Source organism: Trichechus manatus, unplaced genomic scaffold (genome assembly GCF_000243295.1).
Source record: "Trichechus manatus latirostris isolate Lorelei unplaced genomic scaffold, TriManLat1.0 scaffold00058, whole genome shotgun sequence".
Lineage (NCBI taxonomy): Eukaryota > Metazoa > Chordata > Mammalia > Sirenia > Trichechidae > Trichechus > Trichechus manatus.
This window is the reverse complement of record NW_004443994.1, coordinates 8,940,070-8,959,084: the sequence shown is the minus strand read 5'-3', so window position 1 is coordinate 8,959,084 and position 19,015 is coordinate 8,940,070. Positions and strand designations below refer to the sequence as shown.

Here is a 19,015-nt window from a genome sequence, read left to right as displayed (position 1 = left end):
CAGCCTTCTTGCTCCCATATGAAAGGATCACGCCATCTTTATCTGCTAAGCCACCCTCCCCAGTAAAATCATTATCCCTTCCCCCTCCATGTGATGAGATTAACCCAGCTGTGCCTGAAGAGTCTTTGTCTGAGATATTGCCAGTTTTGAAGGAACATGAGAAGCAGTTTGCCTTTAACTGACAAGGCCAGCAATACACATTCACTGTCTTACCTCGGCTATATCAACGCTCCAGCTGTATGTCATAATTCAGTCTGCAGAAACCTTGATTGCCTTTCCCTTCCACAAAATGTCACACTGGACCATTACATTGATGACATTATACTGATTGGACTTAGTAAGAAGTGTCAATGACTCTGGACTTATTGGTAAAACATTTGCATGCCAGAGGATGGCATATCAGTCACACAAAAATTCAGGCACCTTCTACTTCAGTGAAATTTCTAGGGGTCCAGTGGTGTGGGGAATGTTGAGATATTCCTTCTAAAGTGAAGGATAAATTGTTACATCTGGCTGCTCCTACAACTAAAAATGAGGCACAATGCCTGGCGGGCTTCTTTGGATTCTGGGGGCAACACATCTCTCATTTGGGTGTGCTACTCTGGCCTATTTATCAAATGACTCAAAAAGCTGCTAGTTTTGAGTGGGTCCAGAATAAGAGAAGGCTCTGTAACAGGTTCAGGCTGCCGTGCAAGCGGCTCTGCCACTTGGACCATATGATCTGGTTGATCCAATGGTGTTTGAAGTGTCAGTGGCAGAGATGCTGTTTGTAGTCTTTGGCATGCCCCTATTGGTGAAACACAGCGTAGACCCTTAGGATTTTGGAGCAAAGCCCTGTCATCCTCTACAGATAACTACTCTCCTTTTGAGAAACAGCTTTTGGCTTGTTACTGGGACTTAGTACTGATACTGAACGCTTAACCATGGGTCACCAAGTTATCATGTGGCCTGAGCTGCCCATCATGAACTGAGTGTTGTCTGACCCACAGAGTCATAAAGCCTGATGTGCACAGCAGCACTCTATCATTAAACGTAAGTGGTATATACAGGATCAGGCTTGAGCAGAACCTGAAGGCACAAGTAAGTTGCGTGAGGATGCCCATGGTCTCTACTCCTGTCACATTACCTGCCCTTTCCCAGTCTTCACCTATGGCCTCATGGGAGTTCCTTATGATCAACTGACTGAGGAAGAGAAAACTTGTGCCTGGTTTACAGATAGTTCTATATGCAGGCACCACTTGAAAGTAGACAGTAGAAGCACTGCAGTCCCTTTCTGGGACCTCCTTGAAGGACAGTGGTGAAGGAAAATTCCCCCAATGGGCAGAACTTCAAGCAATGCACCTGGTTGTTCACTTTGCTTGGAAGGAGAAATGGCCAGATATGTGACTGTACACTGATTCATGGGGTGTGGCCAATGGTTTGGCTGGAAGGTCAGGGACTTAGAAAGAACACGACTGAAATATTGGTGATAAGGAGGTATGGGGAAGAGGTATGTGGATAGGCCTCTCTGAATGACCAAAGAAGTGAAGATATTTGTGTCTCATGTGAATGCTCACCAAAGAGTGACCTCGGCAGAGAAGGATTTTAACAATCAAGTGGATAGGATAATGTGTTCTGTGGAAACCAGTCATCCTCTTTCCCCAGCCACTCCCATCATTGCTCAATGGGCTCGTGAACAAAGTGGCCATGGTGGCAGGGATGGAGGTTATGCATGGGCCCAGCAGCATGAACCTCCACTCACCAAGGCTGACATGGCCACAGCAACTGCTGAATGCCCAGTCTGCCAGCAGCAGAAACTAACACTGAGTCCCTGATATGACACCATTCCTTGAGGTGATCAGCCAGCAGCCTGGTGGCAGGTTATTACATTGGACCACTTCCACCATGGAAAGGGAAGAGTTTCCTTCTTACTGAGATAGACACTTTCTCTGGATATGGATTTGCCTTTCCTGCACACAATACCTCAAAAAATGCCTTATCCACTGTCATGGTATCCCACACAGCATCACTTCGGATCAAGAGACTCACTTCACAGCAAATGAAGTATGGCAATGGATCCATGCTCATGGAATTCACTGGTCTTAACAAGTTCTCCATCATCCTGAAGCAGCTGGCTAGATAGAATGATGTAATGGTCTTCTAAAGACACAATTATGGTTCTAGCGAGGTAGCAACACTTTGTAGGGCTGGGGCAGTGTTCTCCAGGAAGCTGTATATGCTCTAAACCAGCACTCAATATATGGTGCTGTTTCTCCCATACCCAGGATTCATGGTTCCAGGAATCAAGGGGTGGAGATGGGAGTGGCACCACTCATTATTACCCCTAGTGACCCACTTGCAAAATTTTTGCTTCCTGTCCCCATAACCCTATGCTCTGTGGGTCTAGAGGTCGTACTTACAAAAGGAGGAATGTTCCCACCTGGAGACACAACATGGATTCCTTTGAACTGGAATTAAAAATGCCACCTGGCCACTTTGGGCTCCTCATTCCTCTGGATCAACAGGCAAAGGAGGGAATTATCATATTAGCTGGTGTTATTACCTGACTACCAAGGGGAAATCAGATTGCTGTTGCATAATGGAGGTAAAAAAAAAATATGTCTGGAATACAGGAGATCTCTTAGGGCATCTGTCAGTGCTACCATGGCCTGTGATTAAAGTCAATGGAAAACTACAGCAACTCAATCTGACATGACAACTAATGGCCCAGACCCTTCAGGAATGAAGATTCGGATCACCCCACCAGGCAAAGAACCACAACCTGCTGAGGTACTTTCTGAGGGTAAAGGGAATATGGAAAGGGTGGTGGAAGATGGTAGATCTAAACACCAGTTAACCATCTGTATTACCTACCTACCTGTCGCCATCGAGTTGATTCCAACTCATAGCACCCCTATAGGACAGAGAAGAACTGCCCCATAGGGTTTCCAAGGAGCAAGTGGTGGATTCAAACTGCTGATCTTTTAGTTAGCAGCCAAGCTCTTAACCACTGCACCACCAGGGCTCCACCATTTGTATATCCTTCCAAAAATTTTCTATGCCTACACAATCACAATAATCAATATACATTTTTAGGCTTATAATGTATATTAAAGCTTATGTACACAGTATGGATTACACCTCAACTTAAAGCAAACAAAAATCTTCAAAATGTGACCAATAAGCAACATCATGATAAGCAAATATTGAAATTGTCAAGGATTTCATTTTACTTGGATCTGCAATCAACACCCATGGAAGTAGCAGTCAAGAAATCAAATGGCATTTTGCATTGGGCAAATCTGCTGCAAAAGACCTCTTTAAAGTGTTGAAAAGCAAAGATGTCACCATGAGGACTAAGGTGCACCTGTCATGGACTGAATTATGTCCCCCCAAAAAAGTGTGTATCAATTTGGCTGGGCCATGATTCCAGGTATTGTGTGATTTTCCTATTTATTGTAAATCCTGCCTTTATGATGTTAATGAGGGAGGATGGGCAGCAGTTGCATTAGTGAAGCAGGAGTCAATCTACAAGATTGGATTGTGTCTTGAGGCAATCTCTTGAGATATAAAAGACAGAAGCGAGCAGAGAAACAGGGGGACCTCATACCACCAAGAAAGCAGTGCGGGGAGTGCTTTGGACCCAGAGTCCCTGTGCGGAGAAGCTCCTAGTCCAGGAGAAGATTGATGAGAAGGTCAACAGAAAGAGAAAGTCTTCCCCTGGAGCTGACCCCTTGAATTTGGACTTTTAGCCTACTTTACTGTGAAGAAATAAATTTCTCTTTGTTAAAGCCATCCACTTGTGTTATTTCTGTTATGGCAGCACTAGATAAATAAGACAGCGCCTGACCCAAATCATGGTATTTTCAATTGCCTCATCTGCATGTGAAAGCTGGACAATGAATAAGGAAGACCAAAGATGAATTGACACCTTTGAATTATGGTGCTAGTGAAGAATATTGAAGGTACCATGGACTGCCAGAAGAACAAACAAATCTGTCGGAAGAAGTACAGCAAGAATGCTCCTTAGAAGTGAGTAGGGTGAGACTTTGACTTACATACTTTGGACATGTTATCAGGGCGGACCAGTCCCTGGAGAAGGACATCATTCTTGGTAGAGGGTCAGCAAAAAAGAGGAAGACCCTTAACCAGGTGGAGTGACACAATGGCTGCAACAATGGGCTCAAACATAGCAATGATTGTGAGGATGGCATGGGACCTGGCAGTGTTTCGTTCTGTTGTATGTAGGGTCACATGAGTCAGAATTGACCCAACTGTACCTAACAACATATGTATGTTAAAGTGTATTAACATTAACATAATTAACATTATTTAACACAAATATAATCATATTTAATATACTCATTTGCTTTAATATAATAAATTTCAGCTTTTTTCATATAATAAATCTTGGATATTTTTCCATAGCAATATATATACTATAAAACCTGTGAAAGCCGGAACCTGTGTAAGGCAGAAACCTGTCAGAGAAGGAAAATTCAAATATTCCACTAATAGTGATAGGAAAGTGGTAAGATTGTACCCTGTCAAAGGTGAAAAACTTGTGAGACTTGGAAAAACAAGGCAGTCCTGTCGAGTTCCGGCTCTCATAGGTTTCACTGTATATATAAACAGTCATGTGTCACTTAACGTTCACTATACATTCTGTGAAATACGACATAACATGATTTGGACATTGTGCAAACATAGTATTATATATTTAGTAAACCTATATAGGATACTGTAGTGTACTTGTATTGATTAAATAACCAAGATACTGAACACATACAGTATTGTATTTCAGCTAATGTATCTGGCAAGGTAATACAGGTTATATATGTACTGTACCATTATACGCCTGGCAGTACCAGACACCTCCTCCTGCTCAGATGCCTGGGGGTTCCCTGCTCAAACCTCAGATGACCATCTGTCCTTCCAAGGCCTTGGGTCTTGCCAGGTCACCCAACTGACAGCTCTCAGCATCTGAACACTTGGGCATCCACCTGCTCACCCAGAATCTGGGTTCTGGCTCAGACCTCCAACCCTGAATGGTGCTGGGAGCCTCCCACTGCCCAGTGCCCCAGCACCCATGTGTCCTCCTGGATGCCTGGTGCCCATGGTGGGGCCCACTATTCACTGCTTGGGGTTGCTGGGAAGCTCCACGTGGGTTCCAGGTGTACAATGACCCCCAAGAAGACCCTGCAGCCTCAGGAGAAGTGGTGTGAGTCACCACCCCACCCCCAGCATTGACTGGGCAAAGAGACATAAGATACACATTGTCATGGATTGAACTGTGTCCCCCAAAAATATTTGTCAACTTGGTTAGGCCATGATTCCAAGTACTGTGTGGTTGTCCTCCATTTTGTGATTGTCATTTTATGTTAAAGAGGATTATGGTGGGATTGTAATACCCTTACTCAGGTCACATGCCTGATCCAATGTAAAGGGAGTTTCCCTGGGGTGTAGCCTGCACCACCATTTCTCTCTTAAGAGATAAAAATGAAAAGGAAGTGAGCAGAGAGGGGGACCTCATACCACCAAGAAAGCAGTGCCAGGAGCAGAGTGTGTCCTTTGGAACTGGGGTCCCTGTGCGGAGAAGCTCCTAGTCCGGGTGAAGACTGACAGAAGGCCGACAGAGACAGAAAGCCTTTCCCCGGAGCTGATGCCCTGAGTTTGGACTTCCAGCCTACTTTACTGTGAAGAAATAAATTTCTCTTTGTTAAAGCCATCCACTTGTGGTTATTTCTGTTATAGCAGCACTAGATGACTAAGAAACACATTTTGCCTGCGGGAAGCAGTTGCGTTCACTATGTCCGGTTACGTCTGCTACCTCCCGATCACTGATCGAGATTTCTGAACTGTATTATAATCTTATGGGACCACGGACATATATGTGGTTGGACATTGCCTCAACAGACATTATGTGGTGGATGACTGTGTGTGTGTGTGTGTGTGTGTGTGTGTGTGTGTGTATTCCTCATTTCTTAAAGGTCTGACACAGATGAAGAAATTAAAGATTTTTACCAACTTCTGCAGTCTGAAATTGATCAAACATGCAATCAAGATGCATTGATAATTATTGGTGACTGGAATGGGAAAGTTGGAAACAAAGAAGAAGGATCAGTAGTTGGAAAATATGGTTTTGGTGATAGAAATGATGCCTGAGATCAAGTGATAAAATTTTACAAGACCAATGACTTATTCACTCGAAATACCTCTTTTTCAACAACATAAATGGCAACTTTACACATTTACCAGATAGAATACATAGGAATCTAATCGACTACATTTGTGGAAAGAGACTATGGAGAAACTCAATATCATCAGTCAGAACAAGGTCAGGGATCGACTGTGGAACAGACCATCGATTGCTCATATGCAAGTTTAAGTTGAAGCTGAAGAAAATTCAAGCAAGTCCATGAGAGCCAAAGTACAATTTTAAGTATATCCTACATGAATTTAGAGACCATCTCAAGAATAGATTTGACGCATTAAACACTAACGACCGAAGACCAGAAGAGTTGTGGGATGACACCAAGGACATCATACATGAAGAAAGCAAAAGGTCATTAAAAAGACAAGAAAGAAAGAAAAGACCAAAACGGATGTCAGAAAAGACTCTGAAATTTGCTCTTGAATGTAGAGTGGCTACAGCGAACAGAAGAAATGACGAAACAAGAGAGTTGAACAAAAGATTTCAAAGGGTGGCTCGAGAAGACAAAGTAGTATAATGAACTGTGTAAAGACCTGAAGTTACAAAACCAAAAGGGAAGAACACACTCAGCATTTCTCAAGCTGAAAGCACTGAACAAAAAATTCAAGCCTTGAGTTCCAATACTGAAAGATTCTAAGAGCAAAAAAAACTGAACAACACAGGAAGCAACAGAAGATGGAAGGAATACAGTCACTGTATCAGAAAGAATTGGTCGACATTCAACCATTTCAGGAGGCAGCCCATGTTCAAGAACCAAGGGTACTGAAGGAAGAAGTCCAACCTGCACTGAAGGCATTGGTGAAAAACAAGGCTCCAGGAACTGACAGAATACCAATTGAGATGTTTTAACAAATGGATGCAGTGCTGGAAGTGCTCACTCGTCTATGCCAAGAAATTTGGAAGACAGCTACCTGGCCAACCAACTGGAAGAGATGTTTATTTATGCCTATTCCAAAGAAAGGTGATCCAACCAAATGCAGAAATTATTGAACAATATCATTAATATCATACACAAGTAAAATTTTGCTGAAGATCATTCAAAAGCAGCTCCAGCAGTACATCAACAGGGAACTGCCAGAAATTCAAGCTGGATTCAGAAGAGGATGTGGAACCAGGGATATTACTGCTGATGTCAGATGGATCCTGGCTGAAAGCAGAGAATACCAGAAAGATGTTTACCTATGTTTTATTGACTATGCAAAGGCATTCAACTGTGTGGATTATAACAAATTATGGATAACATTGCACAGAATGGGGATTCCAGGGCACTTAATTGTGCTCATGTGGAACCTATACATAGATCAAGAGGCAGTCATTCGAACAGAACAAGGGGATAGTTCGTGGTTCAAAGTCAGGAAAGGTGTGCATCAGGGTTGTATTCTTTCACCATACTTATTCAATCTGTATACTGCGCAAATAATCCTAGAAGCTGAGCTATATGAAGAAGAATGCAGCATCAGGATTGGAGGAAGACTCATTAACAACCTGCGATATGCAGATGACAAAACCCTGCTTGCTGAAAGTGAAGAGAACTTGAAGCACTTACTGGTGAAGATCAAAGACCACAGCCTTCAGTATGGATTACACCTTAACATAAAGAAAACAAAAATACTCACAACTAGACCAATAAGCAACATTATGATAAACAGAGAAAATACTGAAATTTTTGGTTTCATTTTACTTGTATCCACTATCAACGTCCAGGGAAGCAGCAGCCAAGAAATCACATGACGTATTGCAATGGGCAAATCTGCTGCAAAAGACCTCTTTAAAGTGTTGAAAAGCAATGGTGTCACCATGAGGACTAAGGGGTACCTGACCCAAGCCATGGTATTTTAAATCGCCTTACATGCATGTGAAAGCTAGACAATAAGGAAGACTGAAGAAGAGTTGATGCATTTGAATTATGGTGCTGGTGAAGAATACCTAATACAGAATGGACTACCAGAAGAACAAACAAATATGTCTTGGAAGAAGTACAGCCGGAGAGCTCCTTGGAAGTGAGGACGGTGAGACTTCGTCTTATGTACTTTGGACATGTTACCAGGAGGGACCAGTCCCTGGAGAAGGACATTATGCTTGGTAGAGGGTCAGTGAAAAAGAGGAAGACCCTCAAGGAGATGGACTGACAGAGTGGCTGCAACAATGGGCTCAAATGATTATGGGGACGTTGTAGGACTGAGCAGTGTTTCATTCTGTTGTACACAGGGTCCCTATGAGTCGGAACCGACTCGATGGTACCTAACAACAGCAACACTCCTCAGTTTTTAAAGGTCTGTGTTATGTTCAATTATACGGCTCCAGCAGAATCTACTCAAACAGACCATTACTGATAGACATCTAGATTATTTCCAGTTTGGAGTCCTTACAAACAATGCTGCATTTGCAATTGATTTTATAGTAGATAATTATATGTCAATTTTTATATTAAAAAATTGCAAAATATGGGAATATTAAAATACATACCACAACCAAGTGAGATTCATTTCAGGAATGCAAGAAGGTTGAATATTAGAAAAATCTGATAATATAATGCACAATATTAATAGATCAAAGGAGAAAAATTTCCACAGATTATTGCCAAATATAGATATTTTCTTAATGTGATAAAATGTGTGTGTTTGCATGTGTATGCCAATCCATACTTAGTGGAGAAGCATTCCTATAGTAGTCAGGAAAAGAAAAGGATGCCCACTGTCTTAGGCTGGGTTCTCTAGAGAAGCAAAACCAGTAAAGCGTATAAATACATATATACATATATAGATTTATATCAAGGAAACGGCTCATGTGATTGTAGAGGCTGGAACGTCTCAAGTCCATGGATCAGGATAGAGGCTTCTCTTAATTCACAGAGCCGCAGGGGCTGGTGAACCCAAGATCTGCAGGTCAGCGAGCAAGGCTCTTGCTCACAGGCTGTGAAGAACAACAGATCCCAAGACTGGCAGGCACGATTGCAAGGCTTCTCTTTTCATGTAGCTGCAGGGGCTGGCAAACCCAAGATAGGCAGGTCACAGAGCAGGGCTCTAGTTCATAGGCTGTGAAGATCAATGAATCCCAAGACTGGCAGATAAGCTGCTAGCTCAAGTCCCAAGAACTGGAGGTCAGACAAACAGGAGGCAGCTGCAGGATCCAGAGTAGGCAAAAGCCAGAATGTCCACTTATATTCAGATGCAGGCCACACGCCCAAGGAAACTCCCTTTCAACTGACTGGCTACTCACAGCAGATCACATTCTGGGGGTGATCACCTATAAACACTGAGAATCATGGCCCAGTCAAGTTGACACACAATCTTAACCATCACACCCACTATCATCACTATCACAAAAAATTACTTAGTATTTTCTGGTGGTATAATGTGAGGCATAAAAATTAGAAAGGAGAAGGTAAAATTATCATTATTATTTGTGGATGATAAATTTTCAGAAAACACAACTAAGTCAACTGAAAATCTATTTTTTCTTTTCTTTGAGATGTAATTCACATACCATTAAATTCATATTAAAGTGTACAATTCAGTTTTATTTTTGTATATTCACAAAGTTATAAGACCCTGAACATTAATTCCAGAATATTTTAATTACCTCCTAAAAACAGTCTGTACTCATTAGTAGTCATTCCACATTACCTTTTCCCCCAGTACCTGGCAACCGCTAATCTGCTTGTTTCTATGGAATTGTCTATTCTGGACACTTTATATAAATGGAATCAAACAATATATAGCCTGCTGTGACTGACGTCTTTCACTTAGCATAATGTTTTCAGGTTTATCCATGTTGCAGCATGAATCACTGCTCCATTTCTTTTAATTGCTGAATAATATTCCATTGTATGGAAATACCACATTTTGTTTATCCATTCATCAGTTGATGGACATTTGGGTTGTTTCCAGTTTTAGCTATTATGAATAGTGCTGCTATGAACATTCGTGTAGAAGTTTTTATGTGGACATATGTTTTCAATTCTCTTAGGTATGGACTAGGAGTAGAATTGCTGGGCCATATGGTAATTCTATGTTTAACCTTTTGAGGAACTGTCAGACTGTTTTCCAAAGCTGCTGCACCATTTTACATTCCTACTAGTAGTGTATGAAGATTTCGATTTCTCCACATCCTTGCCAACACTCTTTATTGACTATCTTTTTTATTATAACTATCCTATTGGTTGTGAACAGGAGTGCTGGTGGTGCAGTGGTTAAAGCGCTTGGCTGATAACCGAAAGGTCGACAGTTTGAACCCACCAGCCATTCTGCAAGTAAAAGACGTGGCAGTCTGCTTCTGTAAAGATTTACAGCCTTGGAAACCCTATGGAGCAGTTCTACTCTGTCCTATAGGGTTGCTATGAGTTGGAATCGACTCAACGGTGACAGGTAAGGTAAGCAGGTGTGAAGTGGCTTTGAACTGAAAAACTATTTTAAATAGTAAGATAATTCAATAAAATGGTTGGATATAAAATTATTATTTAAAACATCAAAAGCCTCCACATATAAAAACGATAACAACTTAGAAAATGTAACAGAAGAAAAGATCTCAAGAAAATGATACACTGTCTAGGAATAAAGTTAATAAAAAAGGCCAAGATCTATATGAAGAAAACTTTAACATGCTCCTGAAGACCACAGAATAAGGGCTGTACAAATGGAGAGGCACAGTTGTTCTCCTTTTGCCCCCCTGCTCTTAACAGCATATCATACTCTTAACAGCATTGTAACTAAGACTTAACATCATAATTAGTTCAACTCTCTCTATATTAATCTATAAATACAACATGACCTCAATAAAAATACCTCCTAAGATCAGAGTCAGACTAGCTGTAACTAAAGCTCATGTAGAAAGGCAATGCAGAATTGTGCTTTTACCCATAGACACAGCCTTCTGGGGTTTGCATACAGGCTCACTAACTAGCTGTGTGGCCTTGGACAAGTTACTTAACCTCTCTGCATCTCAGATGCCTCTTCTTTGAAAGGTGATAGTAATACCTACCTGGTAGGGTTAGCAAGAGAATTAGATGCATTAAAATGCATAAAACACTTAGAATACTACCTGGTATATAATAAGTACTATTATAATACAGGAAAAATAATACTTCAAGAATAGGCAAGAGAAAAAATCTTAAGAAAAAAAGGAGTTATGAGGGAGAACTAGTCCTGCTAGGTATTAAAACAGCAGTTCTGGAGAATCAGAATTAAAACAGATGAATGGAATAGAATAGAGAATCCAGAAACTCAAATGCATATGGGAATACAGAAAGTGATAAAGGTGGCATTTCAAATTAGTGTAGAAAAGGAGTATTGTTCATTATCAGTGATCCTGGGACAAAACTCCCACTTCGCTCCCTATACAAAAATACATTCCTAATGGAGCAAAGATTTAAATGTAAAAATAAAACTGTAAAAGCACTAAAATAAAACATGAGGAAATTATTTAATAATCTGAGCACAGTATGATCCCAAACCTAAAGCAACAAATCTAAACCCACTGCCGTCGAGTCAATCCCAGCCCTACAGGACAGAGTAGAACTGGGTTTCCATAGGTTTCCAAGGTTGTAAATCTTCATGGAAGCAGGCTGCCACATCTTTCTCTCGCAGAGTGGCTGGTGGGTTCAAACCATCTACCTTTCAGTTAGCAGCTGAGCACTTAACTGCTGCGCCTCCAGGACTCCCTGACTCCAAACCTAGAAGCCATAAAAGAAAAGATTGATAAATCCAATTATATGAATTTCTGTAAAACAGAAAACAAACAAAATAAAGACACATAACAAATGGGAAAGAATAACTGTAACACATATCACAAAAAAGGGCTGGTTTCCTTACAAACTAATAAGAAAATGACCAAAACAATAAAAAAATGAGCAAAAATCAGACACAGATAGATCACAGAAGAGGAAATACAAATCATTATACATATGAAAAAATGTTTGGCTTCACTCATAAGAGTCATGAATTAAAACTACAATTAGAAACCATTTTCTAACTGTTTGAGAAAAGAGGCACATTGCTGGTTAGAGTAAACTGGGTACACTCTCTATGACGGCAATTTGGCACTATCTATTAAAGAATGCACAGATTAAGAATGCACAAATCTTTGACCTAGCAATTCAACTTCCTAGGAACCTATCCTACAGGTATACTTGCACTTGTGTACAATAATATAAGAACAAGGAAATTCACTGAAGCATTGCATGTGTAGGAAGATATTGGACACCTAAATGTCCAACTATTGGGGACTGTTAAATCATTATGATTCATATGTACAATGGAACAAGGCAGCTCTACATGTATTAATAAGTGTAATAAGCAAGTACAACATACTAGCAATTGTGTTTTTAAAAGGAAACGTATCACATATATCAATAACATCAACAAATATACAGACAAAAGATACATAAAATACTCGTGTACAAAACAAATCTGATAATATCTCCAAGAAACCACTATCACAAAAAGCTTGTGGGAGGGAACTGCAAGTCTGGAGTATAGAAATAATGCGGATGTTTCCTTTTCCCTGTATCTTTTTTTTTTTTTTTATTGTATTTCAGGTGAAGACTTACAGAACAAATAGTTTCTCATGAAACAGTAGTACACATATTGTTTCATGACATTGGTTAACAACCCCACATGTCAACCCTCTAGCTTCTCAACCTTTTTTTTTTTGGTGAAAATACACATAGCCAAAGATACACCATTTCAAAAATTTCTACATGCACAGTTCAGTGACATTGACTACGCTCTTCCAATCCTGCTGTTATTCTCACTTAAGATGAAGGCTTACAGAACAAAATAGTTTCTCATTTAACAGTTACTACAAATGTTGCCCTCTGACAATGGTTAACAATCTCACAACACATCAACAATATCCTTACCCAACCTTGGGTTCCCTATCACCAGCTTCCTTGTCCCCTTCTGCCTTCTGGCCCTTGTCACTGGACTCCTGTACCTCGTTAGTCTCATTTGGCTTTATGGGGCTGTCCACTCCCAGGATGAACGGTGAACCTCGGAGATAACTTCACCACTGACCTAGAAGGGTGTCTGGGGGCCATACTCTCAGGGTTTCTCCAGTCTCCTTTAGGCCAATAAATCTGGTCTTTTTTTTTGTGAGTTAGAATTATGTTCTACATCCTTCTCCAGCTCTGTCCAGAACCCTCCGTTGTGATCCTGGTCAGAGCAGTCAGTGGTGGTAGCCGGGCACCATCTAGCTGTACTGGACTCAGTCCGGTGGAGGCCTTGGTAGCTGTGGACAATCAGTCCTTCGGACTAATCTTTTCCTTGTATCCTCTTCTCTTCATTCTCCCTTGCTCCCGAAGGGATGAGACCAGTGGAGTATCTTAGATGGCCACTCACAGGCTTTTAAGATCCCAGACACTACTCACCAAGGTAGAATGTAAAACATTGTCTTTATAAACTGTGTTATGCCAATTGAGCTAAATGTTTCCCGAGACCATGGTCACCTCAGCCCTCCACCCAGCAATTCAGTCCGTCAGGGAGTTTGGATGTGTTTATGGAGCTTCCATGACTTTTCCTTGTACAAGTTGTGCTAGTTTCCCCTGTATTGTGTACTGTCTCACCCTTCACCCAAGATACCACTTATCTATTGCCTATTTAGTATTTCCCCCCCAACCCTCCCATCCCTGGTAACCAACAAAGATTGTTACATTTTGTGTGTGAACTTTTTCATGGGTTTTTACAATAGAGGTCTCATACAATATTTTGTCCTTTTGTGATTGACTTATTTCACTCAGCATAATGTCCTCCAGTTTCATCCATGTTATGAGATGCTTCAGAGATTCATCATTGTTCTTTCTCGTTGCATAGTACTCCATTGTGTGTATGTACCGTAGTTTGTTTACCCGTTCATCTGTTGATGGGCATCTAGGTTGTTTCCATCGTTTTGCTATTGGGAACAATGCTGCCATGAACATAGGTGTGTCCCTGTATCTTTTTTAATCATTTCGTATTTTGTACTTTTGCATGAATTACCGGTTTTGTTCATTAAAATTAATTTTTAAAATTCCATTCATTCATTTATTCACATTTAGTGAGGTAAAATCCTAATCTTGTGCAAAGCTATGAGTTATCAAGAGATAAAAAGAGGCAGTTTAATTTCTGCCCTCCTGTTCCAGAGTGGACTTCGGGGGAGCGGGGGGGTGGTACTTTCTTCTCAGAAATGCAGATTCCTGGGCCCCACCCCAGATCAACTGAATTGAGTCCCAGAGTGACGCCCAGAAATCTGCGTTTTTGGCAGGCTCCCCCTTTCGATTCCGGTGGGTCCAGATTTTGAGGCCCTCTGGGCTGGAAAAGCAGTCAGCCTGCACAGCGCAGAGTGAGGTGTGTTTCTCGTCCCTTTTCCCTCGTCCCTCGCTAGCTGCCACGGTCATGCTCCGGGCGTGGAGACAGCTCTCCCCAAACACCCAGGATCTGAGCTTCCCCAGCGTTCACCTTTAGGCCGAAACTGCAAAGAGCTGCGGATCGAGGACCCCAGCCCACACCCAGAAGGCGAGGCCTCGCTTCGCTGTTTCCTCCTTTCCGACCCCGTCGCCGCCGCCCGGGGCCGCTCTCCCCAGGACCCGGATCCGGTTCCGGAGTCAGCTGGGCTCAGGCCTTTAGTAGAGAGGCCTGAGGGAGCTGAGAAGGCGAGGAATCCGCGAGAGCGGCTAAAGACGAAAGGGCCTAAGAAGCCAAAAGCAGTGGGGAGAGACAGCAGGGAATGGGGGCGTGTCACACTGTTTAGGAAAAGGAGAAGAAGGGGAGAAATGACGGGAATAGAAAATAAATTGTAAGGGAGAAAAAGGGCTACGACTCCGCCGGGACTCGAACCCGGAACCTTTGAATGCCTTCAGCCTCTAGAAGTCCAATGCGCTATCCATTGCGCCACGGAGCCACCTGTTGGAGCCTTCGCGCATCTGCTATATTAAGCCAGAGGCGACTACCCTACGCCCTTCCTACTACCCGTCCTGTAGTCTGTGCTGCCGAGGCCCGCCTGCTCGCCTCGTTCAGGACAGTGAAGACGAGGCAGCCACCCCCAGACGCGGGCCGCAGGCGCCCGTCCTCCTGGCTACCCCCTCTTAACGAGGCTGATGAGCCCGACCAGCGAAAGGCAGCCGCAGGTCCGCCGAGTCCCAGCTGGTGGTGCTCGGTCTGGACAGCCGCGGCCCGGTCTCCCGCCCGCCCCGGGTGCCGCCGTACCTGACTGCACAGAGCAAATCACGACCGCTCTCTTTCTTCCTTGGCTCCCTTCCTGCCCCAAGCGCCCCGCCTAACAGGTCTCTCCGGCGGCCAGTCCCGCCCGGCACAGGCCCCAGCGATGCCGGACACAGGGCGGAGGCCCCAGGCCGGCCGTTGGCCCGTTAAGCCGGACGGTGACGCCGGCACTTACGTTGCACCTTTTAGCGGCCGATCCCGAGCGGCGGCCACTTGGGCTGCGAGGAGTAGGCAGCGGCCCCTCTCGGCCCCGGGTTCTTCCCTCGCCGCCTGGGGCTGGCCGCCCGCCTCCGGGACCTGCCGGCCAAGGCCGTCGCGATGTCTGTGTGCGTGCTTGTGCGTGTTTATTTGCGCGAGATTCGGTAAAATGGTGTTTGGGTTGCATTTCGCTCCCCACAGACCCAGAGCCGAATTTCTGAGGTATCCGGGCTCTGGTGGACTGAGGGGGACGACGCGCCCCGCGCCTCGCGCCCCAGCATCCTCCGAAAGCTTGTCCGAGGGCCTCGAGCTGCCTCCGAGACGCCGCACAGCCGCCCCTAAGCCCGCCCGCCGGGACACAGCAGCCGCGCCCCTCAGAGTGATAGCGCGCGTGGGAGCGTGCGGAGCGCTCGGAGCATGCGTGTGCTAGGTGCGTGCGGCCGGAGGGCGGGCGCCCGAGCGCGGCCAAAAGGTTTCCCGGGGGCTGCGGGCGGAGGCGGGAGGTGGTCGAGCCAGAAGGCCGGCAGAGGGTTTGGAGCTGCTGCTCGCAAAGGAGCGGTAGCCACGATACAGAAGGGTAGTTTGTTGGGGGTTTTCAGTGGCCTATTAATTTCCAACAGAAAGACCCCGAAGCCACTCGAAATAGACGATCTAAATACAAACAGTGTGGTTGCTATGCAACTGTCGCTGCAAGGCAAGACCCCTGCCTCCCCGGTCCAATCAGCTTGCCGCTTTCCGAGCCCCGCCTACGTAGAAATTGCAGAACTGCCGCTGGGCGCCTTGGTTAGGCTAGTCCAAAGCCCATTTCTGCACCAAACAAGAATTAGTCGCATCCTACTGCGTGGTCCACTCCGTACCTCCCTGCCAGCATCATCAGGCAAAGTAGTCTCCGTCAGTGTTTCTAAAGAGGGAAAGGAACTCACAGGAGGAGTCTAGTATAGCAGAGATTTTTACATTTTTATTTAATTTAAGCCGTAGCACAACCCTATAAGTGCTGTTGTCCCCTTTATAAAGAATGGAAACCATCTAAGAGAGGTTAATTAACTTGTGTAGGGGCAACCAGCTAGTACGTGCCAGGAACTGTGAAGAATGTGAGATTTAACCTTACTTGCAGGCTAACATGTTAGTTTATCACAGTTTTATGGATGCTGGCAGAAAACACAAGTCTCCTGGGTCAGAGATGAAAAACTATTACAGCAAAAGCAGCAGCCAGAATGCCAACATGTTCATGTCAATTCCCTGAGCCCCACTTCTCACAGGGACGAAGTAGGTAGGCCCAGAAGTATGCTTGCCCACAAAGTGGGTTGCATTATATGAGAGGAGCACTGAGCTTGGGGAACCCACTATTTTATAGCACGCAGTAAGCAAGCCTGCTCTTTGTCCCACAGGGAGACATTACCTCGAGGAGTGACCTCAAAGTTGCTCTCTGCAAACACAAACCTGAGAAATGGTCCAGGTAAAGAATGATTAGAGTTCCATTTTTGATACACCCAGCAAGAACGTGCAGGGATGCTAAGGGGCCAGGGCGATCACTTCTCCAAACAGTAAATGGCAGAGCCCTGATTGATGCCAGACCTGTCTGTTTCATTCTACCATATAAATGAAGTTCCTTGATAGCAAGCCTCTTATGTAAAACATTGTTATGCCTCCTTTAAAATTCTTGAAATAAAACAAATGTCTTTGCATTGTATGCAGGAGGACTTCTCACATGTACAAAGTTAGCCCTTAAAATAGAATGTAGCTTTACACTGTTTTTAGTTAAGCACACCTTTATTTAACTGTGCAATGTGTCAGGCACTGGTGGCATCTCAGGGTGTCCACTGGTCCCAGAAGTTGCTCACAGCCAAATGAGGGAAGAGAGATGCTCATTGCCCCTGTGGAAATACAATACAAAGGAATTCTGCCTGGGGTCATTGGAGCCAAATCTCAAATGATGAAGAGAACTTGGTTAAGCAACAATCCAAACCAAACCGAACCTGTTGCCGTCAAGTTGATTCCAACTCATTGTGACTCTATAGGGTTTCCAAGGAGTGACTGGTGGATTTGAACTGCTGACCTTTTGGTTAGCAGTCATAGCTCTTAACCACTGCACGGTTAAGAGGCTCCTAAAGTAACAATACAGCTCATATATAAAAATTCTGGGAAGGGGAAATTGGGAAAGAAACCACGTGGTAAGGGAAGATGTACATATCCTTTATTCCATTTAATGAATCAAACAAAAAATTGTACATGTTTGATCTCTTCCAGTAGCTGACACCACAAACCCTTTGTCGATGTCGTGGAAAACATTACCAAGACACAGGGTTAGTGGCCAGTGTGGGAAAATCAGGCTTAGTGAACCACCTTGTGAGCAATCAAGGTTGTACTTTTTTTTACTCCCTACAATTAGGAGATTGAAAAAGTCAAGGCAGAACAAGCCCTGCATTTGTAAGAGTTCCTTGACAATTAATAACCGAATCTGGCTTTAAATAAAGACAGCAGTGTTAGCATGTAAAAGGAATGGAAATATATATTTAGTTGCCATTTGTAGAGAAAGATCCAATGAGCTTTGTCTTCTCTTTTCTTAAACCTAAGAGCTAAACTTTCTCAGACAGCACCCACAGTAAACAACAGCCATTATACAGCCTGAGTCCTGAATTTCGGCAGGTAAAGTGACCTCTTCCTTCCTACCGACAGAGGGAGCCAAAGCATAGACTATAACTACCTGGAAGGAGGCTGATCTCTACCCGTCTGCAATTCGACCTCCTCGACAGCAAAGTCCTAAATTAAACCCGACTTCATTTTGGTATTTTAAAGTTCAAATGCATTATACACTTCTGGGAGTCTGCGATAACGTTTCTCATGTTTGTACAGCAGGATTTTTTTTTCCTTAGCTTGTCTCTTGTTTATTAGTGTTAGTTACTATGTTGTTCTATTTGCAGTGCTTGGAAGCAGTTTCAGCATTCCACAGAAGCTCTAGAAATCTACCAGGCAACTCTACTTTCACTAGCTTTGCTTCACTCCAGAGGGATAAGGTCGATGGAGTGCCAGTTGAATTTAATTCAGTGAGCGTTTAGGGAGAACAGTTAGGCCTACTGCAAGAGAGAGAGGTTTAAGATAATTCCTACCATCAAGGAGACCCTAAACTCCATACAACCTATGAATATAAAGCAATAAGGAAATAATGAGCAACAACATATGAAAGGGTGGCAAAATGTGATTGGGCATCCTTACAAGTAAAATGTTCTTCTTCTTGTTGTTAGGTGCTGTCGAGTCAGTTCCGACTCATGGTGACCCTATGTACAACAGAAACACTGCCCCGTCCTGCACCATCCTCACAATCATTGCTATGTTTGAGCCCATTGTTGCAGCCACTGTGTCAGTCCATCTTGTTAAGGATCTTCCTCTCTTTCAATAACCCTCTAATTTACCAAGCATGAAGTCCTTCTCC

General features: G+C 43.5%; 1 non-coding gene across 1 annotated transcript; it reads right to left on the bottom strand.

The window, feature by feature from the left end:
* Positions 1-14,982: 14,982 nt before the first annotated feature.
* On the bottom strand, positions 14,983-15,067 carry TRNAR-UCU (transfer RNA arginine (anticodon UCU)). The gene is given in 2 exon segments: positions 14,983-15,018; positions 15,031-15,067. It is a non-coding gene; the product is annotated as a tRNA-Arg (tRNA).
* Positions 15,068-19,015: the final 3,948 nt, after the last annotated feature.